At 41.8% G+C, this 10,731-nt stretch overlaps 1 long non-coding RNA gene across 1 annotated transcript; it reads left to right on the top strand.

The window, feature by feature from the left end:
* Nucleotides 1-4,387: 4,387 nt before the first annotated feature.
* Nucleotides 4,388-9,801, top strand: LOC306806669. Its single transcript, XR_013775522.1, has 4 exons — nt 4,388-4,473; nt 7,566-7,710; nt 8,470-8,661; nt 9,025-9,801. It is a non-coding gene; the product is annotated as an uncharacterized lncRNA (long non-coding RNA).
* The last annotated feature ends 930 nt before the right edge of the window (nt 9,802-10,731 follow it).

The raw sequence follows: 10,731 nt of genomic DNA on the forward strand, positions 1-10,731 counted from the left end.
TTCAAACCAGTTCACCGTCATGATTTATAGAAGAACAGTAAGGACAGAGTTTATGATTCTGTGGGTGTTAAGAGGGTATAGCAGAGACTCAATGCAGAGACAGCTAGCCAGTCACAGGAGGCTTCCTTAGGGCAAGAAACACCAGTCAGAAGATGGAGTGAAGCTTTATTTAGGAGTCCAAGTACCCCAAAACATCACTCACATTACTGATTGCATGGTACACAAAGTTCCTGACTGACTGCAGACTAATTACAAGGCAGCATGCAGGATTTGGGAGTCCCATCACTGAACTTCATAAGTGGTAAGGTCCACGTAACTCACTCACCAATATAACTGTTAATAAACTGCCAATTTTTAGATCTTCATTTATCCTTCTGATAGGACAGCCTGAACTTTCTGATCTCATCTTCCACACCCAGCAGGGGTATCAGAGAGCTCAAATTTAAGTGTTTATGTGTATATTTGGCTAGAGAAGGGAGATGGGGTTGCTGGTTCTTAAGAAGGTGTTGCATCACAGCCTGAAGGGGAAGTCTGCTTTCAGGGCACCCCCTGGTATCTAGATCATCTTCCTTTACAGTGTTCAGTGCTATGTCAGCTTTGTGTTGGCTGTCTTGCAATATTCTGTACATGTGTGGAAAATTAATTTCATTTAATCTCAGTAAAACTCACAGCCATATCTGGAAACTCGCTGAACAAGGTAAGGTATATTTGCAGGGATGGTACAAAAGGATCTTGCATTAGGCTCAATTTACCTCACTAGTGATTAAGGAGAGTTGAAGAGTAGAACACGCTTTGCAATGTGACATTTTAAAATTATTCTAAACCCCTTGCAGAACTCATAGAGGGAAAAAAAGGGGGTTATGGGTCTGACTGAACAGAAAAATGAAGACACAATGTAGAAAATAATTCATAGAAGAAAGCACAGACAAATGTGGGCACAATAAAACACAGGAAAAATAGTCCTAAATTATCTGGGTCATTTCCCAGGATGCTCTGAGGAACTACTATAAATCTGTATGAATGATCTGTTAAGGTGATTTCACAGAGCCCATATTAGCTGGAGCAAATCAATGGCTTTATATGCACATGGAAACATAGAAATGAATAAAAAATTGTGGGTTTCACTATAGATTTCTCCTTGCTTCAGAGACACCCACAGGAAATAAAGCAATCAGATTTTAAAAACACAGCAGCTATGAACCCTATATTTTAGATTGAATAAAAAGGTTTTAAAATTTCTTCTTTCCCTTCCTCCATGTACTTAGGGGAATAATTTAGATAAAATTTCCATTCAAAATAGCTTTTACAATTGCTCCCTCGGGGAAGGAGGGAAGTCTCAGTAGGAGCTGAGAGACTACAGTGCACTAGGTGAGAAATAGCTAGTGGGAAAGTGTCATATATTAAACAAATTTCATCTCAGCAGCCCATGTCCTGCTGAAGGTTCCAGAAAAGAAAAATTACAAGGAGTGAAGCGAAATGGTGGGAAGGGGAAAAACTTCTTTCTTACTGCCAAAGTAAAAGGAGTTCAGCTTTTGTCCTGATAAGCATGGAGGACAGACAGGGAGCAGCAAGGAGTCCAGGGAGCATTCAGCAGCTCCTGTTTTAATTTCCTCAGCAGCAGTGCCACAGCTGTGCTGAGAAATGGAGACCAGATTCCTCCAAGCCAGCTCCTCTCCCCACCACTGAAAAGAGGCTGTGCTGTCTTCACACAGCACCACAGCCAACACAACATCTGCAGGAAGCAATACAACATGGGTATTTAAAGTAGCTAGCAGATAAATGATCTAAAGATGCCATGTAAATAAGGGGTATTATATGTGGAGTAATGCTGTATCTACTGCCTACTCTTCTGAAAACAAAAATGTGACTGTCAGAGCCCATGGAAAAAAAGTGTAGATTTAGGGGAAACTTCTAAGTTTCAGAGAGAATGGTGCTTTAACCATGTATTTCTAAATGCTGCTAATCAGTGTCCTGAAACTGAACCATTATCATCGTGTCAAAATATATCTCTTGCAAAAGTTAAGTAATAAATCTTACAGTCAAAATATACCTTGGATACTTTCAATATGTTGAGATCTTCACAGGAAGGTTTTCAGTTGTCAGGAGCTTGTATGTTTTGCACATTCCTTGGTAAAGAAGGAACACACAACTGCTGCATTTTCTGGTGTCACCAAGGGGTTCTGTCCTGCAGGATGGCATGGGAGGACAGTGGTGAGGGAATGGGATTCTATGAACTTGTCCTAAAGCTTTCACAGATATAAGAAAATCCTATTAAGTTAATTCAGCAGATCTCTAAAGAAACATCTGCCATTGAAAAACATCCAGCAAAAGATCAACTTTTGCTATCCTTCAAATCTTTTTAACACTGCCTATGAGACAGGGTGCTTTTTCAGACATGTAGAGACAGAAACTTATAAGACAATACTATTTTCTAGTACTCTTCACATTGACTTGGTTTGGAAAATCAGAGGTTTTTCAAACTATTATTTGCTGAAGTCATCTGGAGTTGATGATTGTATATCTTGTAATGTTGGCTGTACTCTAAACTCACCCCTCTCTTGCCTGAAGATTAAAGGCAATGCCAGCTCTGCAATATGACAAAGACAACCTGGTTTGGGTCCTCCACGTCCTCTTTTTGGCAGGAACAGAAACCACAGCAACCACTTTGCACTGGGCACGGCTCCATATTTTGACTTATTCCAGAAAAGACTGGAGACTAATGAGGTCACATGCAAAACTGCTTGGATTGTGCTTTCTCAGAGAACACACCAAGGTCAGCACAAAGGTAAACACTTGTAAAACTGCATCCAGTTGGAAATTCATACTCTCTGTGAGCTGACAAACACACCTGATTTATTGAGAATCATGGGCTCACCCAAGCCCCTTAGCTCCATCTTTCTGGCTTTCACCTTGGCAAAAAGTAACCCCTCTTTGTTCCTTTCTGTCAGAGTCAGGAAGAAAGCAGAGGGAGCCAGGCACACAACAAGCCTGTGTAAGATAACTGGAGAGTACAATGTCTCTGCAGCTGTGCTGGGAGCACAACCAGTTCCCCAGGCCTCTCCCAGGGTGGTCCTGATGAGACAACAGCGTTGACAAATTGCACATTCACTGGGAGAGGGGAAACTCCCATCCTTAACATACAGCTGCAACACGGGATCCAAGAATACCCTCCTTACAGGCCACCACTGTCCTTCACCAGTACAGGCTGTTCCAAGCAGTGGCAGACCCCCTGAATGTCCTTCAGATTCCTCATGCTGAAGATTTTCTCCCAAAGAAAGGTTTTATCTGGGGGAGAAAACAGGAAAATAGTACTGGCAATTCCTGGGCTCTTGAGATGTATTTTGCAATGCTTCATTGTCTTTCACAATGCTAAGGGGAATAACGAATTCATTAGATTTGTTTTCAGTATTCCATAAAGTTCTCCCATTATTATGTCTCTCCATTTCTGAGCCATCCATACACTTTATACCTGCAAAATCTTATTAGGGCATTAGATGAGGATGTTTTAGTGCATTAGAAGGAAACAATCACCAGAGAGGGTAATATAATTTCTGTACAGGGTAGTTCTCTGTTTACTGTCACTGGAGTCGTTAACTGGGAATGTATTTTGTGACAGCAGCAGCCCAGGGCTCTGTGCTGCAGCTAAAATGATCAGTGAGTCTGCCAAAAGGGGTGGTCCTGCCCACTTTTGTCCTTGGCCATGTTCTCACTCTGCTCAGTGAGGCAGCAGCTGCAGGTGAGTGTATTCAGACTGCTGAGCCAGCAAAAAACTACTACTGCAACTGAAACTGAAAGGGTTTCCACCAAATCAGCCAAATGAATCCAGGTACTTTATAACTCTGTGTTGCTGGATCCTACCCTGGTGAAAGGGAAAATGAGGGGATGAGACTCCTTGTTTTCAAGGCATCTTGATTTCCAGGTAGATTACAGGCTGCCTATAACTTGAAACTACATTAAACACCTTGTTCAGGCTCACAGAGGAGATCTGCAGCATACCAGGGAACTGAATCAGGACTTTAAAGTCCAAGCATTGTCCAGAGGAGGGCACCAGCCTTGTTCTGACTATGAGAGCTGAAAAGGGACCCACCTCATTTCACCTGATCCATTCTCCTGCTCACTCTGATCACAGTGGAAGGGACACACTCCATGACTGCCCAGATGCCTTCTAGGATGAGCTGTGGTTAATTTTCTGGGCTGTCCAAGTGGTCCAACATGGCTAATGCCTGGGAGTGAGGATATGGGAGCTGCAGGCTCTGGGGCTAGCAGGTCACAACTGAGTGAGGAGGGACACAAGAACAGCAATGTTTTCTAAAAGTCAACTTTTTGTGTGTGTTTTTGTTTTTCTCTGTATCTGGATTTCCCTGATATTCCTGAACATCCAGAGGGCCTAAAGGAAACTGTCTCCAAGACTGACACCAATCTCCTTAACCAGCTGTGGACACTGGAGTTCCAAACTCACCATGAAATACTCCTGTAAGTATCGGTGCTTTTTATAGTTTCATTAATATTTCAGCTGGAGACTCCTAATGTATCCTGGGCTTGAATGTAAAAGCAGCCTTTTGCTCCTTCCTGACTTCAGACTGAACTATGAGCTTTCCAGGCAGAACTCAAACCCTGTGTCTCCTTGATAGACTTTAGAGAGGACTACTATTGAGTGGAACAGGCCTGTAGCAACAATTGGAAGTGATGTAAAGTACCGAACAGTCACCTGGCCAAAAAATAATGTCTGAGGAATCCTGTAATTATGGCACAAGTTACAAAGAGGAAGGAAAGGAAACAGGAAGAAGCAGCAAAACTCCTCAATGAGAAGCAGAAAGCAAAGTTTATTTGCTTAAGGAATTAATTCTGTAGCTCTTATTTTGGCAATACTGGTGGTTGTGTCTTGGCACAACAAGGCCATGGAATGCTCCTTGGTAGAGGCCTGACCTGGCCAGTGCAGAACCAGCAAAGCAGGTGAGACTGCAGCTCACTACAGGTGTTACTGCTCCAGGCCAATCCTTGCTGTTGAGAAGAAGAACAAAGGGAAAAAGGATGAAGAAAAGTGATGTTACCTGTGGTGTTATAATATTGAAGGTCGTGTTGAGACAAAACATCTTCTTCTCCAGAGTTCTGCTGGTTTTGGGAGTGTGTTGCAAGTCAGTAATCACCAGAGTCACCATGCACTGCAAAACAACCAAGGTGGATGGATTAAAGTCTTAATCCACTTAACTGCATAAGTGAGCAGCTGCACAGACCTGCAGCCAGGTGACATAGTCTATACTCTTTGGTAGGGTAGGGTAACAACACACTGCTTTTCTGGCCTTTTGTTTGTTTGTTTGACAGTGTAGAGGCACATTAATAATATTACTGACAATCCTTAATATGGTCTACACACTGCATCTGCTAAGATGAGCCAGGAAGGATTCCTGCTCAGGATTCAGGCTATGCTCCCATCTCTGTCCTGTGAAATATACCTATATTTATAAAGAGTCAAGTCCCTAAGCCTAAGACATGTATAAGACAATGTGCATTATTAAGGTTTCCTGTTCTCCTATGTGTACAAAATTTAAAAGAAGAGCCTCTGCTATTTCTTTGAGTACCACCTGGAATCCAGTTCAGGAATTCAGGCACTTGTTTTTTCTTCCCTTTCCACCTTATTTGGGCTATTAAGGTAAAAGACTGGGCTCCAACTGCTGTGAAATCCATCCTTCAAATTACTGTCCCTTATGGAAAACAGCATTGCTCCTAGCAAGTGACATCAACCAGATCCCCGTTCATATTTGCATGTATTTCAATATGGCCAGCATATTCCAGAATCCTGGCTACATCTTTCTTTCCAAAACTTGCAAAGGAGGAGGCCTGCATATGTGTCTAGAGAGATGCAGTCCTGTTTATAGATGTTCTGAGTTCAGCAACACATTACCAGTGGATTCCTAAGAGCAAACTGGAGAACTCAACACATTGAAACTGTGCTCAAACTCTTCACAGCTTAACAAATGCCATGTTTTCACCAGTTCCCTGAATATCCCTGGAGCAAAGGGGTGCCTTTTCATCTTTGAAGTGTCCAGTATATATTATCAAAGTGCTGCAACTGCACAGAAAAAGGTCACGTTTTATATATATAGTTACAGAAATATGTATACAGTTACATAGGGTGCAATGAAAACCTCTATTCATTCCTCTATTTTATACTTTAAAATTCTTAAACATATGTTCAGAAATCCTTGCCTCCTATCCCACATAGTCACAAGTAAGCTGATGTTGTTCCTATCTGAAATCACAAACCTTTGTGCAAGGTAATGCTATCTCATCTTCCCTCCCTCTATGTAGTTAAGTCTTTCTCAACTATCCTGGTCAAAGAGTTTAAAATTGGTCTTTAATTTATAGTTGCCAGAGATGTGATTTGCAGAACCACTGGAAACCCAAACTCCACTGGCAATCAGGAGGATCTGTAAGAGTTAAATACTTCCCAGATTGTTCAGAGTACTCAACACATCTCCAAAGAGAAACTCCAGATCAATGACTGATTGAAAAGTTTGCCTCACCAGATCCTCCAGCAGAGCAGTGAGTGAACATTACCATCTAATGGCTGTGCCTGCTAATTACAGCTATAATTTCTACTTTAATGGCGTAGGCTGGTCCTTGTGTAAGTACTGATACACTGAAAATGCTGTAGGATTGGAAAACAAATAAACATGGAAAGATAATAAAAGCAGAATTTATGATTTTGCAGTAACCATCAATCACCTCTGATGGGCAATGTCAAGGGAAGAATCCTGCTAAAATGTTTCTGGGTACCATGTCACAGTTGCTGCACTGACGGCTACACGTGCTGCAGACACGTGAATAATGGCCACCATAAATAATAATCCAATGCATTAGTAACTGTGAAAGCCTTTTAAGGTTCTAATAGTGAAACATGATTCCAGCCTCTTTTTTTTTTTTCCTGACAGCAAGATGAAATTTCTCACATTCCTTCCTCAGCCAATGCCAAGGGTTGCACCAGTAAAAAGCTTCTCCCTAGTCCTTCTCCATTTAGTTGCATGTGTCATCTGTGCCAGTGGGCACATCTACAAGCAGCAGAGATGATTCAGATGATTGAGAAAGGATGAGGGAAGAAAATCATGGAAGCCTGGGTCCAGGACAAAGCTTGCTGCTTCATTGAGCCCTTTGTCAGAGGAAGAGAAGAAATATAGATCTGCATGTGCTCATGACATAGACTCATTCTCCTTATTTCCAGTCCTGCTTTTTCTGCTGGAAGTTGCAATGTCCGCAGTAGGTTTGATGAGACTTTACACAGTGATGTTTTCACACTGGAGCCAAGAACATCACACCTGACTCCTGCTCTCCTGCTAACTCTTTATGGGAGAAAGGGACAGATAAGAGGTTCCCAAATTGTGCTGATTATGCACTTTCCTGTAGGATGAAATCTTCCCCCCATTCATTATAAAGGTGCTGGAAGAACAATTTCCCAGTTTGTTTCTTGATTCCTGCAGTCTCAGCTATTTGTGCAAATCAAGAGCTCAGAGTAACAAAGGGTCAGAGCCTATAAAATAAGTTTATTATGCAGCTTGCTGTGTTTGTAGGCATGGATCTCTCTGTTCCACTCCCTTCTACCATCAAATGGATGTGCTGTTTGGACATTGCTTCATTACAGAGGTTGTCATGTGCCAGAAGTTGCTCAGAGGATCCCAGGCCATGGCAGAATTCCATGGCACCTCCTGGCCTCAGGTGAGAAAGGGCTTCCCTGTGATTGTATCAACACCTGGCAGCATTCCTCGCTGAACTGTGGCATGGAGTGGTTGTTCTTTGCCAAGGCACAGAGAGGAAGAAGTGTTAAATAAACACTGAACTCTGCTACAGCCAGCACTCAATGCTTTGCCTTTCTTTCTCAATAATGATCCCTCTGCAACCATTCCTGGCTTGCTATGCCTACAGACCCTTGAATCTCCTGTAACAGCTCTCTTCAGAGACACTGGCCTGACTTTACATAAATAGTATGCAGCATCAAATTTGCCATGGGGCCAGAATCAGGTTTTTCCTCTTAGCTTGTGCCTTGGAGGGTTTTGTAATAACCCTGATTTCTGTGTTAGACTGGGCTGCAAGAACCATCCAGAATAAACATCACAAGCTAACATGAATGTGGCTTTGAGAACTATGGACAAGTGTTGATTTAGAATTTAGGAAGAAATAGGTCATTTGGGAAAGACTTCACTTAGAAAACTTAAGAAAAATTGTATTTAAGGACATTTAAATTTGGCAGATCTGAAACCTACTAGTGGAAAGCAGGCAATCCAAAAATGTATGGTAATGGTCAGTCTTAACACTTTTCTACAAGATAATTTTTAAAATAATTACGTGGCCATGCATTTCCTATAGTCAGCCAAGTAACAAATGTGGATCCTTGCAATGGTTAGGCACAGTTCAGCTGTGAACATTCAGCTCTGTGAAACCAAGATGTTCATGGCATTCCCCTGCTTGTATTTCCAGGTGCAGCTCCAGGACACTTTCCCATCGCTGCTGAGGCCCTCAGGCACTTTGTTGATGAGAAGGATGCTGGCAGTGACACACCTGCAGGATCCATGAACTCTTACTGAGGCTGAGATCAGGCACCACCAGAAGAGCTGGGTGCCTGTACAGCCATAGGACTTCATTGCTGCATTCCTGAATGAGATGTTAAAGGTAACTACTAATTGTCTCTTAGGCAGCTGCTACATATTTCAAATGCTTCTAGTTAAAGTATTTCCAGCAGCATTCCTCCTTCCTCTCTTTTTCTTCCTGAAAGAGTGTTGAGACATTTTTTCTTTGAATTCAGCTTAAAACATAAAGAGAGTGATGTTATTCCACTCTAGACTGAAAGAAAACTTACTGTGTGCTGTCTTCCTCTTCAGTAAGATCATATTTTTTTAATAGAAGAACAAGGCTGCTGTCTTACCAGCTCCACCAACTCAGTATGGAGTCTGTGATGAAAAACAGATCTGTTGCTGGGAATAAGCTATGCCATTAAAACAGTCTTAAATCTCACTGCCTGTCTCCTCTCTGCAGGCAGAGGATGACACCCTCTCTACATTTAGAGTGCAGCGACCACAGATCTCTTCAGAGAGGGCTCAGACAGCACCTTCTCCTCATGCTGAGCACTCCATGATGGTGTGTCTGGAAGTGCAAGGTTGGAAATGTGTGCAGTTGCACTTAGAAGTGGCGTGTTCTTGCTCATGGCTCATGTTGACTCAGCTGCCCTGATCCTCCACTGTAAGGTGGTTTGGGAATTTTGAGTTTCTGCATAGAGTCTGCACATCAGCAATTCCTGAATTATTATTTTTATTATTATTATTATTAGTCCTTTTTTTTTTTAATTCAGAATGACTCCAAGAGGTGTCAAATGCTGTAATTTGTCCATCCTGTGGAATTGAATGCAAGGACTGAACAATACAAGGACTGAACAGCCCTGCCATATGCAAAAGCAGTTTTACAAGAGACTGTGTTACAGCAGCACGAGTGAACCCAGGGTTTATGGGAGCCAGGACACCACACAAGGCTTCCCTGTCACTGAGGTCTCAATACCACTAAGCTTTGGGTACAGCCCTTAGACAAAGCAAAATTGGGCATCACATCTTATTTTGTCCCAGGCTGCAAAACTATCCAAAAGTGAGTTTGAATAGCTCATGAGGAACTCTTTCTTCACTGGGAATAAGATGCTGGATATTATCTACATGCTATAATATGAACGAATCTATACTCAGTTTCCCTCTCTTACAAAGATGTTACTTTTACCATTTTTCCATACAGGATCTCACCAGTTAGGTCAGTGTACAAAGGTATCAGTATAACAACCTTTGGCTTCTTTTAAACTGTTACAAGCTAAATATAAAACCCACAGAAATTTCAGAAAAACACTGCCTGTATATGCAATTTACTGAATCAGCAAAATACTGTAAATCTGCATCCAACCTGATGTAGGTGGTATTCCCAACAGATAAAACCAATGGGACTTTGAGGGAAGATGTCTGAGAAAATCAAGATCCAAATCAGGGGTTTTAATCAGTGTGAAGCCTTCACTTCAGTGAGGTTTAGTGGTATTCTTCCTTTTTAAAGTTTGATAATTGTAATTACTGCATCCTCTGGTGCTCTAAAATCAGTCTTCAAGAGGGCCTAATAATTTCTAACTAAGCCATTAAGTAGGAGATAACAGAGTGTGAGCCTGTTTCTCACCCCATAATAATGACTTGGCACTTGCATTGGGCAATTTCAAGAGAGTGATTGATATCTTCAAAATTTAAGTCATTAGTTTTTGATTCTGTGAAAAGGATCTTTGAATGAGCAGGTCTCCATTGTGATTTGTGTAACACATTCTTTCTGAAATATTTTGGTAAACTGCTGGTCTTCAGAGCACACAGATCCCATTTAGGGATCCCTTTTGTTACCAACCAAGAAACTCTTTATGAGCTTTTGAGCTATTTCTGCTACTATTTATTGTTAAATATTCTTCCACGTCTTCTAAGGTGTGAGCCTGTAAGACAACAGGATGGGAGGGTCAGTGGTAAGGATATTTAACCTCGGATTTGGGATGGGCCCTTTTCCCTGCTCTGCCACACTTGGGGGATTTCAGGGATGTTGCTGCACCCATCACTGTGCTTTACCAGGGTGAATGCTCACACACTATAGCACAGAGGACATGTAGGACACGCATTATATATGCTGAATACCATTTTTTCATGATCCTGATCGACAAACTAGTGAGAGACATTAATTGCT

This window comes from Erithacus rubecula (genome assembly GCF_903797595.1).
Source record: "Erithacus rubecula genome assembly, chromosome: 11".
Classification (NCBI taxonomy): Eukaryota; Metazoa; Chordata; class Aves; order Passeriformes; family Muscicapidae; genus Erithacus; species Erithacus rubecula.